Below are 18,401 nucleotides of genomic sequence, written 5' to 3'. Positions count from 1 at the left end.
ATTGTTTTATATACTTGCCTATCTTTCCATAAACCAGAGCTACTTAAAATTCTATCTTCACTGTTTCCTTTAGTTATTTCATATAAATCACATTGATCTCATGTGAACATAATACATATACTGTTATCTAGATGAACCTAGTGTAAATGGTATGAAGTAAGTTGTTTATGAGCACTATATTCTCTATTATATTTGTCTTCTTAGTGTTTTTGTTATATAATGAGTTAGAAACTGTATAGCAAAGTTTCAGTATTTCCTGTGTGGTCACCACAGAGAAACAGCGGCTGCTCTAGGAGTTTCAGCAAGTTTTGCTTTCACGAATGCTTGATTTATTTCTTCCCCGTCATTCTTATACCTTTCTCCTTGTCCTGATGTTCCTTCTGATATAAGCAGAGACATCACATGCTCAAATTTGAAAGAAGTCTCCAGGGGTTTGATTTCATAAGTAAAGTCATCCACCTGCAGCATGCCACGCAGACCCCATGGCAGGTGTCCAGTGTGGCCATGGCCCCAGGAACACCCTCCAGGAAGCTGTAGTAGTAGCAAACTCGGGGGACAAAAGGGTAGTCTTCCTGCATGGCACCTTGGTCATTATTGGTAATAATTGGAAAATGTCTCGGCAGCATTCCCTTTTTTACCTTCATTTGAACAATGTGTCTTCTGCCATGGAAGTGCATGTTGTAGGAGACCTGGCCTGGCATCTCAGCTCCACCCACCCTGTGGGGCATTTTCCTGGGGATCACAGCTTCAGAGGAAGTGAATAGCCATGCAAGTGGGTCATCATTGCAGCAGACAGAAGACAAGAGTGCCCAGAATATATGGATCAAGAGAGCACCTCTCAGGAGGGTCTGGGCCCAGGCAGGCTCTTGAATATGGGGGCCTGAGACGAGAGTGTTAGAGAAAAGGGGGTGCTCACTGGGACACAGAGACTAATTGCAGGCAGAAAGTTTATTGTGAAACTCTCCCAAAGGAGGGGGTCTGAAGAATAGGCTGTAGCCCATTCCTGGAAATTGGGGATTTGAATTTAACCATTACATTCCTAGCAAGGAAATGATAGTCAGTAGGAGGGGGTTGAGGGCTTGAGTAAAGTGCATGGGCCAATAGGAAGCTCTAGAGGTGAGAATTTTCCCTTGTATAGCTAGAGTGTAGTGGGTTAGGAGGTTACATTTTCTTGGGGTTTTGGAGGAGTGGGTGGTGCTTTGATCCAGAAGAAGTGAAAGTCTCTATCTCACTTTACTCCCTTTTCCACATGGTTTCTTTCTTTTTCATTTTTTTTCATTTTTTACTTTTAATTTTTTAATTTTTAATTTTTATTATTAAAGTTAATAGATCACAGAGAATGTTTCATTAAAAAACAAAAAAACGTAAGAGATTCCCATATATCCCACTCCTAACCCCCACCACATCATTTATGTAAATTGTATTTTTTTGAAGATATATACATCACACAAAAAATGTTACACTAAAAAATATAAGAGGTTCCTGTATAACCCCCACACTCCCACCCCACTCCTCCCACACCAACAACCTCCCTCATCATTGCAGCACACTTATTGCACTCGGTGAACACATTTTGGGGCACTGCTGCACTACACAGATAAAAGTTTACCCTATAGTTCACACTCTCCCCCAGTACATTCAGTGGGTTATGGCAGGATATATAAAGTCCAGCATTTGACCCTGCAATATCATTAAGGACAACTCAAAGTCCCAAAAATGCCCCCACATCACATCTCTTCTACCCTCTCCCTGCTCTCAGCCGCTACTGTGGCCACTTTCTCTACCTCAATGCTAAAATATCTTCCATTACTCATCACAACAGTTTTATAGTAGAATATCAGTAAGTCCACCCTAGTCCATATTTTATTGCTCCATTCTGTGGACCCTGGGATGATGATGTCCTCTTCATCTCTAGATCAAGAAGGAACTTAGATTCCACATGGATGATGGATGCAATTCCTCTGCTTACAGTTGTAGGCACTCTTGAATCCCTGGTGTGGTGGTTGACCATCTTCACCTCCCTGGTAAATGACCTGGGTAAGACCAATGAACCAGAGAAGAGGAGTCACCACTCTGCTGAGACTCAGGGCCCAGCTTGCTCATGGACAGTCCAGAGATTCAAGTCTCCTAGGTATGGACCATTCCTAGCACCAACCACAGGTTCAGTAAAAGTGAAAGTGGAGGCATGTGTAGAAAAGTCACATCTGAGTCCAGCTCCATCACTCTCAGGAGCACAAATTACAAAGTAGGGCCCTCTGACATAGCACAGAGCTACAAATCCATCTGCCATGATTAAGTACCCTGTGGATCTCTGTAGCCTTCAGGTGAACCAGTACCTAGGGTTGTATCTACTTTGGCTTTTTCTAGGGTCCTGCTGAGGTTGTGCATAAGCATGACCCCTCTGATGACCTCCTGACTCTTTTTGGAAGACTCTTAGTCATATAACTTCATTTGTCTTTGCCATTTCCCCCTTTTATTCAAGGTCAAAGAGCAGTTTTTAGCACTTGATCCAACATGTAGGCTGAGATATTCTGCTGGTCTGAGTTACCCTTTTATCCAAGGTCTCTTTCTAGTTGCTTCTCCATTTAGTGATTGGTAGTAATCCCTTGGCACCAGGGAGGCTCATCCCCAGGAGTCATGTCCCATGCTGGGGGGAAGGTAATGCATTTACATACTGAGTTTGGCTTAGGGAGTGGCCACATTTGAGCAACATGGAGGCTCTCAGGAGGTAACTCTTAGACACCCTACAGCTCTAGGCCTTGTTCATGTTTCAGGCACATAGGTTCCTAAGCATAGTCATCAGTATCAAGGGCTTATCATTGGATCATCCTTCCTTGTTGATCTTTGCCATTGCACTTGGGGGATTATTGTTGTTCCACTGGGGAATGTGACAGAGCTCCACTGGGTGGGAACTCAGCACTCCCGCAGTTGACATTTGTAACTGTAACTACTATAAAAATACCCGACATATATCTTAACATATTTATGTTCCCTATATACATGCTCTGGAGAACTCCCCCTCCCACCCATGTGTCCCCCATCAATAACATTCCACACCAGAGTTCTTCCCCTGCCAATGTTGAACCTCTTGTAGATCAAAACTTCTTCAACAATGAATTCTAATATATTGCCAAATTTAATTAATAGGAAATTGAAATACAGTGATGGGTTTAAAGTTTAGAAATAGAATACATAGTAATTTAGATATTTTACTAAAATAAACTAAAAATAAATTGGTGTATTAATAAAATGAAAAATGTTATAAAGCTTTGTTTCTAACATTTTGCCTTTCATCACCATAATAGGTGTTGCCCTGTATGTACAGTGGCAAGGTACTTTCATTTCTTCCTCATGTCTACATCCTTTTTTTTTTTTTTCTAATTTTTAATTTTGTCTTCAAAAAAGTTTTAGATCACAGTACTTCACATGCACAATATAGAGGACTCCCAGATATCCAACATCAAACCCTTCTCCCTTTTCCCCAGCAATGATCTCTACATGTTTATGTTATATTTGCTGCAGCTGATGTACAAATTTTGAAACATAGCTATCAAACATGGTTCCCTTTTGCTTTACATTGCTGTTTATATTTTAGACTATACACATTTAAAAATTTTTAGTTTCCTTATGTTTTACATTATAGTTTACATTTTAGTTTATAGACTTTTATACACTTTTGATGTAAGTTGGCATGTCAATCATTGCATGATCTTGTGGACCACTTCCATTGCCCCCCAGTTGCCCTGCTTCCATCCATACTATATCTCTCTCCTGCTCCCCTCAGGGCACACTGTGACCCTCAATCTTCACTACTTGAGGAACCAGATTTACAGATACTGCAACAATGCTGAGGGCTTGACATACTAGACTGCCCTAACTAATTGGGAGTCAGCCATCCTCTCAAGAGACACAATTCCCTCTCTTTGGAAACATCAGGTCTCCCCAGGATGTGGGTACACCTTCACACTCATTGTATGGGTCTCCACCCATATATTACACAGTATGACAAAATGAGCACTCACATACTCTCTTGAAGCTTGCCCCTGTACCAGATGCACTTCCCCTTAAGCACCTTAAACACCTGATCCTTCCTTTTTATATTTTCTAAAGAGTTCTCAACAGTATAGTTTCAACCATATACCTGACATTCTTCCATAGTCAACGATTCTCCCCAGCCCTCCCCCCAATTCCTTGGGTCATCTGACCCATCCTTCCAACCCTAGCCTTCCTCAAGCCCACAAAGCCCCACCCAAAGATATCCCTATGCCCCCATCTTATCCTTTCCTGGTACAAATACTTACCTCCAGCTTATCATAGACTTCACCCATGTAGGCGTCAGCTCGCAACCTTCCTCTCCCCCACAAATTCCTTTAAGCCTATCTTCCAGTCTTTAGCTCTCTGAGACAGCTCTGTTTGCTTGTTTCATATCAAAGAGGTCATGTAGTTTTTGTCCTTCAATGCCTGGTTTGCTTCATTCAACATAATGTCTTCAAGATTCATCCATGTTATCACATCCACATGATTTCTTTGTTCAACCTTTGGGGAAGTGCCATGCTTTCAGACAAGTAGGATTGGGGGGTTGAGGGACTAGTCTTTCCTCAGTGCATGCCAGGGGGAAATGGTTCACATCTTGTTAATTATTACAAACCTAGTGAGGGGGAACCTCTAACACAGAGAAAACACCATCAAGAGGGGGGCAAGCTAGACAGTCTGAAAAAGCATATTTCCCATCAAAGTGGGGCTAATCTCACCTGACTGTGGGCAGGGAAGGGGGATGTTATTACATAACAATGGAGGGGCCATTAGGGAAGGCTTAGTGAGCTGAGGACCCTAGGGTAAGAGATGCAGAGAAGAAGGAAAACAAGGGGAACTAAAAGGTTACATATTCTCTTGGGGAAGTCACAGAGGAATAAAAAATGATTTTGGTGCAATTTTAGGACAATCATAATGAGTTTTTTTTCAAGTCACAATGAGGTAAAGGGTTTGCATCTAATTAAAACAAGGTAGTGTCAATAGTGGTAAAGAGAAAGGAAGCTTCTTGCAGGGATTTTGAAGGAAGAATTAGTCTAACTCATACTTTAAAGAAATAGAATGGAGTTGGAGAGGGTGATGGAAAAATAATATAAATAGTTGTCATGAGTTTAAAATGTGCTTGCACAATTATTTAATAACTTCTAAGGCAGCTACCCTTATGCCTATCTTAGAATTCAGGAATTCCATTCCTACGATTTGTCCAAATAGGGTTGTATATGAATATTCATAGCAGCATTATTCATAAATATATTCCAAAACTTGATATAAAAACTATTCCTCTATAAACGACTGGATAGAAACTGATGGTATATTCACACTGTTGTGCTGAAAATGAAACAGACTTTAAAAAGGGGTGCAGAAGACGTTTTTTGAGCTAAAAGTTGCATTAATGCAGGAGCAGCCCCAAGAGGTTTCCGCTCAAAAGGTTGTCTTGGGGAGTGGCTTATATGGTTGCTTGAGACCAAGGGAAGTTTGTGGGGAGATGGAGAGGCATAAGGGGGGCATGGTTTATGCCTGGTACGTATTTCCCCTGCTTTGCAAGGCTATGGTGCTGTTTGAGCAGGGTGTCCTTTAGGCCCAGTTCGTTATCAGCAAGCAAGATGTTTATGTAAGGTTGTGGCTATCTGGTGAAGATTAGCAGGCCTTGCTGGTGTCAGCTTGAACTCTTTGTTCCTGTTCTTCATTGCAGGCTCGGGAAGTGGTGGATGAGGGGGAGGGGGGAAAGTTATTACCACTGCAAAGTGTTATTAGAATATCAGCTTGTTTCCGTTAACCTCAGTTACTTCTTTATAACTCCCTGGATAAAATGGAAGCTTGAGCAAAGCAAGATGGTTAGTAAAATCATTTATCATTCCAATTTCACATTCTCTCCTTTTGGTTGAGGGAGTCTTTTGACTCCCCAAAGACCAACTATGACTACTGCGGGACTCTATAGACTGATACTCTAAAGCTACAGGGGCAGGAGAAAAAGTACAGCTGCTTTGAGGTGCTGTGTGATGAACTTGGTGATGATGTGGATGAAAACAGGTCTGAAGAGAAGGATGATGATTAGCATGATCAGCAGCAAGACTAGGGAATACAACCAAGCCATGTTAGGCAGAAACCCCTTAACTGATTCTCATATGTACTTGGTTGCGGGTTTAGGCTGTGAAGCCATTTGTCTTGTTTGAAGATTTTCTGGATGTTGGTCTCAACTTGTCCAGTGGTGTAGATCCATGTACAACAGAATGTGTTGGAAACAGCACAGAAGGCTCCTTTTTCTGCCAGTAGGTAATCTAAAGCTAACCGATTGTCCATAGTTATGGCTGTGAGGAAGTGAGGGAGGTAATTAGTCCTTGCAGGGTTTACCCTGTTTCTTGAGCTATGGCTTCAAGGTGTTACTGAGGTTGGGGATAATGTGTTCTTGGTATCCAAAACCTATCCAGTGGGCTAGAAGTCCAAGTCTGAGCCCTATTCCAGCAAGAATTAAATCAATAGTCCTTTTATTTCATGTGGGAGAGGTAAAGTTACAAGGGTAAATGTTGGGGTTCATCCTAGAGACAATTGTGCATTGCCCACTAGGCTCTGGGTCAGTGAAAAGGCAAGGAAATGCTTCAGGACCTCATGTAATATTGCACAGGAAGGCTAAACCTGAGGGGAGACAGCTAAGGTTTTGGTCCATGAGGGCATTTGAAACATTTAGAAAAAGGTCAGGTTGACTTTGGTGAGGACTGTTGAGGAAGGTTTGGACGAGTTTGAGAGTGCTAAGGGGGCACATTCTGGTCTGGGGGGAGACCTATTGACTTGTTGTGCATTGCTGATATTTGACCTTCTGAATTGGTGGTATAGATAAAAAACTTTCATGCTTAAATAAAGAAAAGGGGAAGGGGGATTGGTTGGGAGGGAGATAGAATGAGACCCCTGAAGGCAGTTCAAACTGGGTTATCTCCCAGGAGAAAAACTCCACTGCTGGATTGTACTATGGAGGTCCATTGGGAAAGATTGGTGCTGCAAAGACTAGGGAGGGGTATTCCATAAATAAAGGATTGGGCTACTTGAGAGTTGTTACAACAAACCCAGCAGTCTGAGAGATTAAACCTGGAGGTGAAAATTTGGGACTTGTTAAGGATAAGGTTGTTTTTCCAGTTTTTGGTGGGGTGGGGGAAACAGTGGAGAAGGTAAAAGTATAACACAGAAGTCATTTTAGTTAAACAATGGGGTTAGGGAATAAGACATTTACTAAAATCTAGGTAAAGGCAGTGGAGCTAACTGCAGGACAGAGAAGATAACAGAGTCAACACGCATCTAGAGGGTGTTCTTGCTCTGGGGAGAACTATGCATTAGTTAAGAAAAGAGACCAAAGGAATTTTAATTGTACTCAGCCCATGTCCAGAGACTTGGAAGAGCTGTCTGCATCAGATGCCTGCTGCTTCTGGACACTGCAGAACTGCAGGTCAGTTCTCCGATGCTTTCAGTGGTCCACTTGGGTGATGGGGCTAGTTTTAGGTGTGATAGGTGAATCCAGGAGTCAATTCCTCAAAGTATTGTGGTGGTTGTAAGGTGGACTTGGAAGTGTCCTTTCCACAGAGGCTCAAGTCCATATTTCTGAAGGTGCAGTTTCCAATACACCCAATCTCCTGGTTGCCCAGGAGTTGGAGAATTGGGGATATTTGTAGAGAAAGACTCAGAAACAGTTTTGTGGAGCTCAGAAGGAGTTGTGAGAGTTTTTGGCAGTAGGTAGCTAGCAAGGAGTTAACTTTGGCAGTTTGTGACCAGAGAAATTAGGGCAGGGATCTGCCAGTAACTATCTAATAAGGGAAATGTTGATGAGGACTGAAAGAGCACTGCGGTAAATTCAGAAGGACTAGGGGAAGAACTTTAACCCAGGGGAGGGAAAATTGTTCAGTAAGTTTCCCTAGCTGTGACTTGATTAGGCCATTGATGTGCTCAACTATCCCTGATGATTGTGGGTGATAGGCAGAGGGGAATTGCTGCAGAAAGGGTAAAGTTGACAGTAGTTTAGAAAGGGGTGGCCCTGTAAAGTGGGTACCTTAGTCACTACGGATTTCTTGAGGATTATCTTTACTAACAGAATTTTGACTATGGAAGTGGCAGTTGCTTGTTTCACAGGAAAAACTTCTACCCACTGAGAGAACCTTAACAAGGAAATACTTATATCCCAGGCAGGGAGGAAGTTGGATGAAGTTGATTTGCCAGAACTCAAATGGACCTCAAGGTGGCAAGAATTTGCCAGGGGTAGACCTAAAGGGTCAAGAGGGATTATACTGAGGACAGAGGTTGCAGCTTAGAGCTGTGTATTGAGCTACAGGTTTAAAATTTCCCTACTAATACTTTTTTGCAAGACTTTCAAACTCACTAAGAGCCCAATGGTTTTGAGTGTGAAGGTGAGTTATCATTGGGTGAATAAGGGCACCTGGAAGGATGAGTAGACCATTGGGGCTGGCCTAAAGTCCAATCTTGGAATGTTTATGTCCCCGTTACCCCTCCAGATTTTTGATCCAGGGCTGGCATAGACTGTTGGGCTTGTACAATTGTCATTTAAGGAAGGCCCTTGGGGGGCCAGGAGTGCAGTGCTGAGGGAGAAGGCAGACTGGTTTGGCAGGTTCCCATAGTTCACTAGGTATTCAATACCTGCACTTCGAAGAGGTGCCATGCCCACTAGCACATTTCCTCAGGCTTCCTCTGAATTAGCTCTAATACAGCCTGGAGTTTTCACTCCCGCCACGGCCTTGGGGAACAAAAGACTTTGAAGAAACTCACTCAAAGCTTGTTTTTGATCGGCTGGCCAGAGGACTTAAGGAAACCTCCCTGTTTCCTGAGCATGCCAAAATTGTGGGCTCTTCCAAAGGCATAGCAACTGTGCCTATAAATGGTAACTGCTGTACCTTTTGCCTAGTGGCAGCCCAGCGTAACTCCTTCGAGTTCTGCCTGCTGAGCTGAAGAAGCTTCAAGGAGGGGACCATATTCAATGATTTCAGAAGAGGTTGTTATTCCATATCCTGCAAATAGATGTCCTTTTTTATTGCAGTAGTAGGATCTGTCTTTTAGAGGGGTTTCACTGAGGGTCTGGTCTTGAACTGAGAACTGAGTCAAGAAGGGTGACACATTTATGGGGCTCAGGGTCATCGCTGGCAGGCGAGTCAGGAAGGAAAGTGGCAGGGTTGAGTCTTAATGTGCTCAATTGAAACATTAGGATTGCTTAAGAAGAAGGCTTTTAGGTGTGCCAGGTAGCTTGCTGAGAAATAGTGGGTATGATGGCTGTTTAGCGGAAGTCTCCATGGCGTGAGGCACAAAAATGTGAAAGCCAGGTCTAGGGCTACTTCAGAGACTGCCTGAGCCAAAGTTGCAGTGGCAATGACTGCACACAGGCAGGAAAAAGGTCCTGAGTTACAATATCCAAGGTCTGGCTGTCCTAGCCTATGGGGTGATAATGATCAGCATGGGTTCATACCCCACAGGCATTCCCTCCTTTTTCATTCACAAATTGCTAGAAAGGGAGGGGAAAATTTGGAAGCCCTAGGTAGAGAAGGGGGTTTTAACTGTGCTTGCCTTAGAGCCTGGAATACTGAAAGGGTGGGGTGAGAGAGATTGAGAGAACAGTTCATGCTGGGAGTTTTTGAGATGATCATAAAGAGGCTGGGCAGTGGAAGAAAAGGAGGGGACTCACAAACGGCAATATCCAGCAAGCACAAGAAATGCGTGGAGTTGTCATTTGGTGGTGGGCTGGGGAAAGTTAAAGATGGCTTTGAGGTGAGAGTGGTATAGTGAGAGTTCTTGAAAAGAGATGATATAACCAAGGAACTTAACAGAGGGCTGGGCAAACTGAAGTTTTTCCTAAGAAGGTTTGTGTTCTTTTGACGTTAAAGTGGTTAGGAGTGTTAGGGAATTTTGAATACAGAAACTGGCGGAGGGGAACAAGAGTAGGAGATCGTCAACATACTGGAGAGTTGATTGTGAAAGGGATGTCAGCAAGATCTTGTTTTACTACTTGGGAGAAATAAAAGGTATAAAAGATACCCTTGGGGTAGTATAGCCCAGGTGTACTGCTGATTATCCCAGGTAAATGTGGAAAGGTATTGGCTCTTGGTGAAACCTTTACAGAGGAGAATGTACTGCAGAGGTCTATACAAGTAAGGAATTTGGCCTCAGAGGGGTTTAGATTAAGGAGCATATGTGGACTGGAAACAACAATCATTTTAGGTATAACAATAGCATTAATGGCCCAGAGATCATGGACAAGCTGCTAACCAGGGTTGTTAGACTTTCACACTGGGAAGATATGGATATTGAAAGGACTAGTGCAAGGAATGATAAGACCTTTAGCAAGTAAACTTTGAACTATGGATATGGCTCCCTCAATTGCCACTGGGTTTAGAAGGTTTTGTGGGAAGGAGGAAAGGAAAACAGAGGGCTTTATTTGGAAGATAATTGTGAGTGGGAGGATAATGAAGACGTGGCCAATGCCGGTAGAGTCAGTAGCCCATAAAGCAGAGAGAACAGAAACAAGGGGGTCAATGGGTGGGGCCAGGGTGTCTAAAAGTGCGCAGATTAAAGAACAAGAGGCCACTGTCTCTACATCAATGATACATTTTTTTCCATTGCTAGAGTCACAATAGTTTGATAGTAGAATACCAGTAAATCCACTCTAATCCATATTTTATTCCTCCATCCTGTGGATCCTAGAATTGCTGAGGGCAGGGAGAGGGAAGAAGAGTTGCAATATGGGGGCATTTTCGGGACTTGGAGTTGTCCTAAATGATATTGCAGGGACAGATGCAGGACATTATATATCCTGCCATAACCCACTAAATGGACTGGGGGAGAGTGTAAACTACAATGTAAATTATAATCCATGTGGTCTAGCAGTGCTCCAAAATGTATGCACCAAATGCAATCAATGTGCCACAACGATGAAAGAGGTTGTTGATGTGGGAGGAGTGGGGTGAGGGGGGATAGAGGGTATATGGGAACCTCTTATATTTTTTAATGTAACATTTTGTGTGATCTATGTATCTTTAAAAAAAAAAGACAACAGAGTGGTGCTGATGAAAAATTTAAAAAATGAAAAAGGGCAAGAGGGATTTTGGGATAAGTCCACAACTGTTAGTGAAATCTTTCCCTTTGTTTGAAAATTGATAGACCCATGAAAGCTGGACAGTAAGTCTTGTCCTAAAAGACATGGATCAGAGTAGGAAGAGAGGAGAGAAGGGATGAGTTCCAGTAAGTCCTTCAAGTACAAATGGGAGCAGTTAGAGAGGGGGTCAGAGAAAGGACAGTTGGCAATCCCCACTACATTATAAAGCTCCATACTCCGGAAGGCTCTCGGGGCAATAAAGTGGGGCTTAGGACAGACAGAGTAGCCCTGAAGTCAATGAAGATGGAAAGGGGGCTACTGCAAACGGTCACTGGGATGAGTCAGAGGAGTGGCTGAGATGGTAGTAACCACATAGAAGTAAATTTCCCTGGAGCACCCAAATGCTGAGAAAGCAGGGTTGAATGGAGGGAGAGTCTGACTGATTTCTGGTGCAGGAGGATTTTAAAAAATTTCTCTTGGTGATATTTATGGGGACATTCAGTTTTCCAGTGCCAAGGAAATTTGCAGTAATGACAGGCTCCTGCTCTAGGGGTAGGAGGGAGGCAATCCTGAGGGTGATTAAGAGGAGCTGGGTAATGGGCACTCCTGCTGAGACTGGAGTTGACCTAATTGCAGCTGAGGGACTTTAGCTTTTTTCTCTGTTTGTTCTAACAGAAGCAGTCCTGAAATCAGGCAATGGGTAGAAGGAGGGCTTGAGTATCAAGAGTTTGCCAGTCAGCACCATTGTGCATGACCAGCGTAGAGCTCAGGAAGAAGGCCTTCTAAGAACATGGAGTGATAATTAATGAGAGCTTTCAGATGGCTATGATTGAGTTTGCATCACAATCTTCAGTGAATTGCATGTACTATTCATAGACAGATTTCCCATCTTTTGCTTTATGACGTGGACCTTTGAGAGGTCAACAGGTTGAGGGAAGGCTTTGGGGATGGAGTCTAATAAAATTTTTGTGATACACTGAGCTAAGTCCCAATGCTCCTCGGGGGTCTATTGTTATTAAAGGTAGGATTGAATGTCAGATATGCCTCAATAGTGCACCAATGGAGAACATGTCCTTGGCCTACAGTGAGTTGGGCAAATCGAAAGAGGTCTGGGATGCCTGGCTTACACGTGATACAAAGAACTTTCAAATTGCCGGTGAAAACTAGCTGCGTCTTCACACGGGTTGAGAAGGCTGTTAGAGAAACTGACCAGCTCACTTTGAGTCCGTGGAGCATATGTATAATGGGGTACTTCTTTAAATTTATTTTCTTCATCCCAAACAGTGTTGGGGTTTGATTTTAAAAGAAAATTGAGGAACAGGGTTGGGGCAAGGAGGGACAACTTTGGGGACTGAAATGGGGGTGGGGTGGAGGATGATCAAGGTTAGGCAAGGGGAAGGGGTTAAGAGGTTTAGAAGTCTTTGGCACTGAATTCAAGCCACAGATTTTACTCTCAGTCTTTCAGAGAGGTCTCGAGTTTCTGCTTTAAAATCTTCTACAATGTTGTGGGTTTCTGTTTTAAGGTCTTATACAAGATCAGGAGTCTCAGTTTTAAGGTCTTTCTTTTTCTCCTTAATAGATTCTAATTTGGCCTTTGACCTCACATTCTCTGACTTCTAAAAGCCATTTATTAAATGCATCCGATTCAGGGAATTTAGTGGAACCATTTGATGAGCAGAAATTTTCCCTAAGATTATTCAGTTTGGAACGATCAAAAATCCCCACTGAGGCCGGGTAAATTTGGGATCATCAGAGCTTAATTTTGTCCTTTTAGTTAGAAAAGAACAAGAACTGGGCCCCAAATTAGAAAACATAAAATGAGCAGCCATCCTTTGCAGAGGCCCTTCTGGACAACTGGCTGACTGTTTCCCATAGCAACAGTTGAGAAACAGAAACAGAAGAGCATTCTCTTACCCAATGGCCAAAAACAGAGGGCCCTAGCAGACCTTAGCTCATCAAAAGGATTTTGACCTCACCTGCAACATGGCAGAAGTTCAAAGATCCGAAAGGGGCTAGCCAAGTGAACCAGGAAACAAATGCGGAGAGGATAGAACTCAAAGGACTCCTGCAGGTACTGTGCTTATCTCTGAGGCATGGAGGCATCATTCCAGTGTCCATCTTTGGATCCCACTTCTGTCCATCAAGTACTATTGTCCTGAAAAGAAACAAACAGACTTTAAAAAGGGGGTTTAGAAAAGTTTATTGAGGTAAAGTTGCATTAATGCAGGAGCAGCACCAAAAGAGTTTTCTGTTCAAGAGGCTGAGTTGGGGGAGCAGCTTAGATGGCTACTTGAGACAAAGGAAAGGTTCTTGGCAGGGATGGGGAGGCATAAAGGGGACATGGTACATGTTTTCTCTGCTTTACAAGGCTATGGGGCTGTTGGAGCAGGGAGTCCTTGAGGCCCAGTTCATTAATCAGCAAGCAAGATGTTTATGGAAGGTGTGGCTCTCTGGTGAAGATTAGCAGGCCCTGCTGGTGTCTGCTTGAACTCTTTGTTACTGTTCTTCCTTGCAGGCCAGGGCGGTGTGCTTATCACCACCATGAGAGATTATTGGTATGTCAGCTTGCTTCAGTTAAACTCCTGTTGCCAGATTTTCTCTAGGATCTCGGCTATGTAACAAAAAAGAATTTAAGAACATGCCAGTTGAGTTAGGCCGGTAGTTTATTAAGAAAATGAGAGAAGAGAAAGAAAATAACAGATTATGGGTCTCAGGCATACTTGCAGGCTGGTCCTGGCAAAGAAAGGAAAAAGGGAAAAAGGGCAAAGAAGGGTCCCTTTAGCTTCCAAGCTTGCTTTTTAAACCATTAATTATTTCACCCCTTTGCTAATGTTGGGGAAGGAATCCCAGTTGTTTGCTGTTTTGATTTGGTTATCCTACCAGTCAATTCCTCTGGGGGAGAGGTTCAGTGTCAAGTTCCCTTGATAATAGCTGGGGCTATCCTTGGTCCCAGATGATCTTATTCCAGAAGGGGAATTCTCAAGAGGTTCTTCCAGGGAGGGTTCCATGGCTGTGGTTTTTTTTGCCAGGTTCAATATTGGTCTCTTTATTCCCTAAACTAGCCTGCCTCACTCCGTTTCTTCTTTATAACTCTTTGGATGAAATGAAAACTCAAGCAAATCAAATGGTCAGTAAAATCATTTATCATTCCAGTTTCACAGTCCAATATAATAATTCTCAGTAATATGAGAGATTGAATATACAAATGGATAACAACCAGGAAATTCTTACCAAAATTAGCAAGTACCAGACCAGGAAAATCTGGCCTGCTACCTGCAACAACTGGACTAGGAAGTTGTCCATTATGTAAGCACATTTCCCAGAAAGTTAAGCTGCAATTCCCATAATGAAACCGAAATAGCCATAACTAGATCAATAACTGACAGCTTCCTTATTTTTTTAATCGAAGTTTTAGACTTATAGAAATCTCATGCAGAAAATACAGAGTTGCCATATATCACCCTAAACAGTTTTCCCTATTACTAACAATTTGAATTAGTGTGGTAATTTTGTTATGATTAATAGAAGAATATTATTATAATTACACTATTAACTATAGACCATAACTTACATTAATAGCTACTGCTTATACTGTATACTCCTATGCATCTTTTTTACTTTATTAAAGTAACAGATTCAACCTAAATTTTCTCCTTTTTTTTTTCACCACATTCATATATATAATTCAATGGTATTTACACTCACAATTTAGTGCTCCCATCACCACCATCCATAACCAAAATCTTCCATCAGTCTGAACAGTTCTGTTCAAATTAAGTATTAACTCCCTATTTTCTCCTCTCTACTGCAACCCTGCTTACCCGTATTCTGGTTTCTGACTCTATGAATTTGATTAATATAATTATTTTGTATCAGTGAGATGACACATTATTTGTCCTTTTGCATGTGGCTTATTTCACTCAACATGATGCCTTCGAGCTTCATCCATGTTGTTTTTTGTTTGTTTTTTCTTTTTTTTTAAGATACATAGATCATATAAAATGTTAGCTTAAAAAATATAGGAGATTCCCATATGCCCCACTCTCCACACCCCCCACTTTTCTCACATCAACTTCTTTCATTAGTGTGGTACATTCATTGCATTTGATGAATACATTTTGGAGCATTGCTACATAGCATGGATTATAGTTACATTGTAGTTTACACCCTTTTCCAGTCCATTTCATGGGTTATAGTGGAATATATAATGTCCTGCATCTGTCCCTGCAATATCATTCGGGACAATTCCAAGTCCTGAAAATGCCCCCATAGTATACCTTTTTCCCTCTCCCTTCCTTCAGCAACTCCAGTGGCCCCTGTACCCACATCAATGATATAAATTCTTTCCTTGCTAGAGTCACAATAATTCTATAGTAGCATACCAGTAAATCCACTCTAGTCCATATTTTATTCCCCAATTCTGAACCTCTTAACTGAGAGGGGGCTTTGATCTCACATGGCTGATGGATGGGATTCTCCTGCTTGCAGTTGTAGATTCTCTTGGTTCCTTGGTGTGGCGGTTGACCACTCTCATCTCCTTTGTAGCTGACCTGGGTAAGTCCAACGAACTGGGGAGTAGGTGTTGTAACTCTGCTGAGGCTCAGGGCCCAACTGGCGAATGGACAATCCAGAGATTCAAGTCCCCTGGACATATACCAACCCCAGCACCAACCATAGGTAAAATGAAAGGGACAGAAAAGGTGTGTGTAGGGAAGTTACATCTGAGTCCAAGTCCATAACGCTCAGGAGAACAAATTCCAAAGTAGGGCTCACTGGCAAGGCACTGAACGCTGGAGCCATGTGCCATGACCATAGGATGTGGGTGTCTCCACAGACCTCAGGAGAACCACTACCTGGGGTAGTATCTACTTTGGTTGTCTCTGAGATCCTGCTGAGACACGCATAAGTACAACTTCTCTGATGACCTCCCAACTCATTTTGAAGTCTCTTAACCATGTATATTCACTTGTCTTTACCATTTCCCCCTTTTATTCAAGGTCTTTTTCTAGTTGTATCACCAGCTAGGGCTTGGTAGAAATCTTTCAGGGCCAGGGAAGCTCATTCCTGGGAGTCATGTCCCATGCTGGGAGGAAGGTAATGCATTTATATGCTGAGCTTGGCTTAGATAGTGGCCACATTTGAGCAACTCAGAGGCTCTCAGGAAATAACTCTTAAGCACCTTACAACATTAGGCCAAGTTGAAATTTCAAGAGCAAAAGGCTCATAAACATAGTTGTCAGTATCAAGGGCCCATCATTGTACCCTCCTTCTTCACTGGTCATTGCCCCTGCACTAGGGGGATTGTAGCTGTTCCATTGGGGAATGTGGCAGAACTCCCAGTATCAGAGTCCAGCATTCCCTCAGTTGTGTGAATCTCTATCCACTGTGTCAATATCCAACAAACATCCAAACATATCTATATACCCTACATGCATGCCCAGGCATGCTCCTTCTCCTGTATCTTCCATCAATGACATCCCACACCACTATATTCTGTAAGTGATTTTACTGTGACCTAAAACTTCTTTGAAGACATAATGAAAAAAAAAAAAAAGGTAAGACACTGAGAAAGAAATGGAAGAAACTGCGATGGTACATATAGGACAACACCTATTACAGAGATGAAAGGCAAAACATCAAAACTTTTAAAAAAATATTTTTCATTTTTTTAAAACCCCAATTTTTTAAACTTTATTTTAGTTTTTCTAAATTATTATGTACTTTATTTCTTATGTTTAAACCTATCATTAGTATCTCATTTTCCTATTAGTTGAATTTGGCAAAATAATAAGCTTCATTGTTGAAGAAGTTTTGGATCCCAGAGAGGCTTAGCTATGTATGGCAGGGGAGGACAATGTTGTTGAATGTATCAAATTCCAGGCAGCCACCTGTGGAGTAGCTTGCAGGGCATGGGGCCCTGCTGCAGAGCTGAGGCCACTGTGAGGCTCCACCCTGGGACTCTTGAGGGAAGCGCAACACCGAGGAATCCGACAACCAGAGGAGCCTGGGAACAGCAGCCGCAGCTCTCCTTCCCCCGAGCCCAGCTGAGCCTGCCTTGAGGTTGTAGATGCCACTGAATGGGCTGAAGGAGAAGAGCAAAGAGCCACCATTGAGCACTTCCTCAAGGCTGGCAGTAATGGTGAAAGCAAAGCCTCTTCTCCCAGAGGCTCTTCATGAATCTTTGGCTCAAAGGAGTTGCATTTAGTGTCACAACTGTTAACCTGAAAAGGAAGCTTGCAGACCTGCAGAACTTGTCTACTGGGACCCACCCACCGTTTATTACTTTCAACAATGAAATCAAAACGGTGTAAATAAGATTGAGGAATTTCTTGAGGAAGTCTTATGCCCTCACAAGTACCTAAAGCTTTCACCAAAACACCCGGAATCAAAAACTGCTGGAATGGACATCTTTGCCAAATTCTCTGCATATATAAAGAATTCAGGTCAGAGGCTAACAAAGCACTGGATAGGGGTCTCTTCACACTTCAGAAACCAGACGAATATCTGAATTCTCCCCTCCCTGATGAAACTGATGAGAACAGTATGGAGGACATTAAATTTTCTACACGTACATTTCTAGATGGCCATGAAATGACATTAGGTGTTGCAACCAGCTGCCCAATCTGCACTCTGTCAAGGTGGTGGCCAAAAAGTATCACAACTTTGATATTCTAAAAGAAATGACTGGCATCTGGAGATACTTAACTAATGCTTATAACAGGATTGAGTTCACCAATACCTGTCCCAGTGATAAGGAGGGTTAAAGGAGCATATAGTGATTAGCCAAAACACCAAATAAAATGGCATTTATGAGAGATGTCTTCATATCTTCCCCTAACAGAATATGCTTTTCCTAACAGACTGCTCTTCTTCCCATAAAGTAGAAATTTTATTTTGCATGAACATGCAGTTATTCAAGATTAGGATAAAGGATAGAAAAGGTATAGCATTGCACTTAAAATATACACTCCCAAGCGGTATTATTTTTAAATTCTTTTAACCTGCCTACCTCCCCTAGCCATGTCCCCCTCTCTAATTTGGAGCCATTCCATCACAAACTTCTCAGGTTAGTGGTAGCATGCCATCTCTCTGGAACCCTCACCATTCACTGTGTGTAGATGGCAGAACTTTTATGGTACAATGTTTAACTGTTAAAATGGTAGCCATGACTTCACCAGTCTGCCCCAAACTGGTGCATAATGCATGGTCTAAAGGACATTACCACTGGAAAAGAGAGCCATTTATGAAAAGTCACTACAGATTTTGCTCTTATGCTTTGTAGATGGATTTTTAT

General features: G+C 42.4%; 1 pseudogene; it reads left to right on the top strand.

The window, feature by feature from the left end:
- The first annotated feature begins 12,166 nt into the window (after positions 1–12,166).
- Positions 12,167–17,871, top strand: LOC101418872 (chloride intracellular channel protein 4 pseudogene; annotated as a pseudogene).
- The last annotated feature ends 530 nt before the right edge of the window (positions 17,872–18,401 follow it).

Source organism: Dasypus novemcinctus, chromosome 3 (genome assembly GCF_030445035.2).
Source record: "Dasypus novemcinctus isolate mDasNov1 chromosome 3, mDasNov1.1.hap2, whole genome shotgun sequence".
NCBI lineage: Eukaryota > Metazoa > Chordata > Mammalia > Cingulata > Dasypodidae > Dasypus > Dasypus novemcinctus.
Note: the sequence above shows the minus strand (reverse complement) of the source record. Positions and strands in the feature narration are given on the sequence as shown.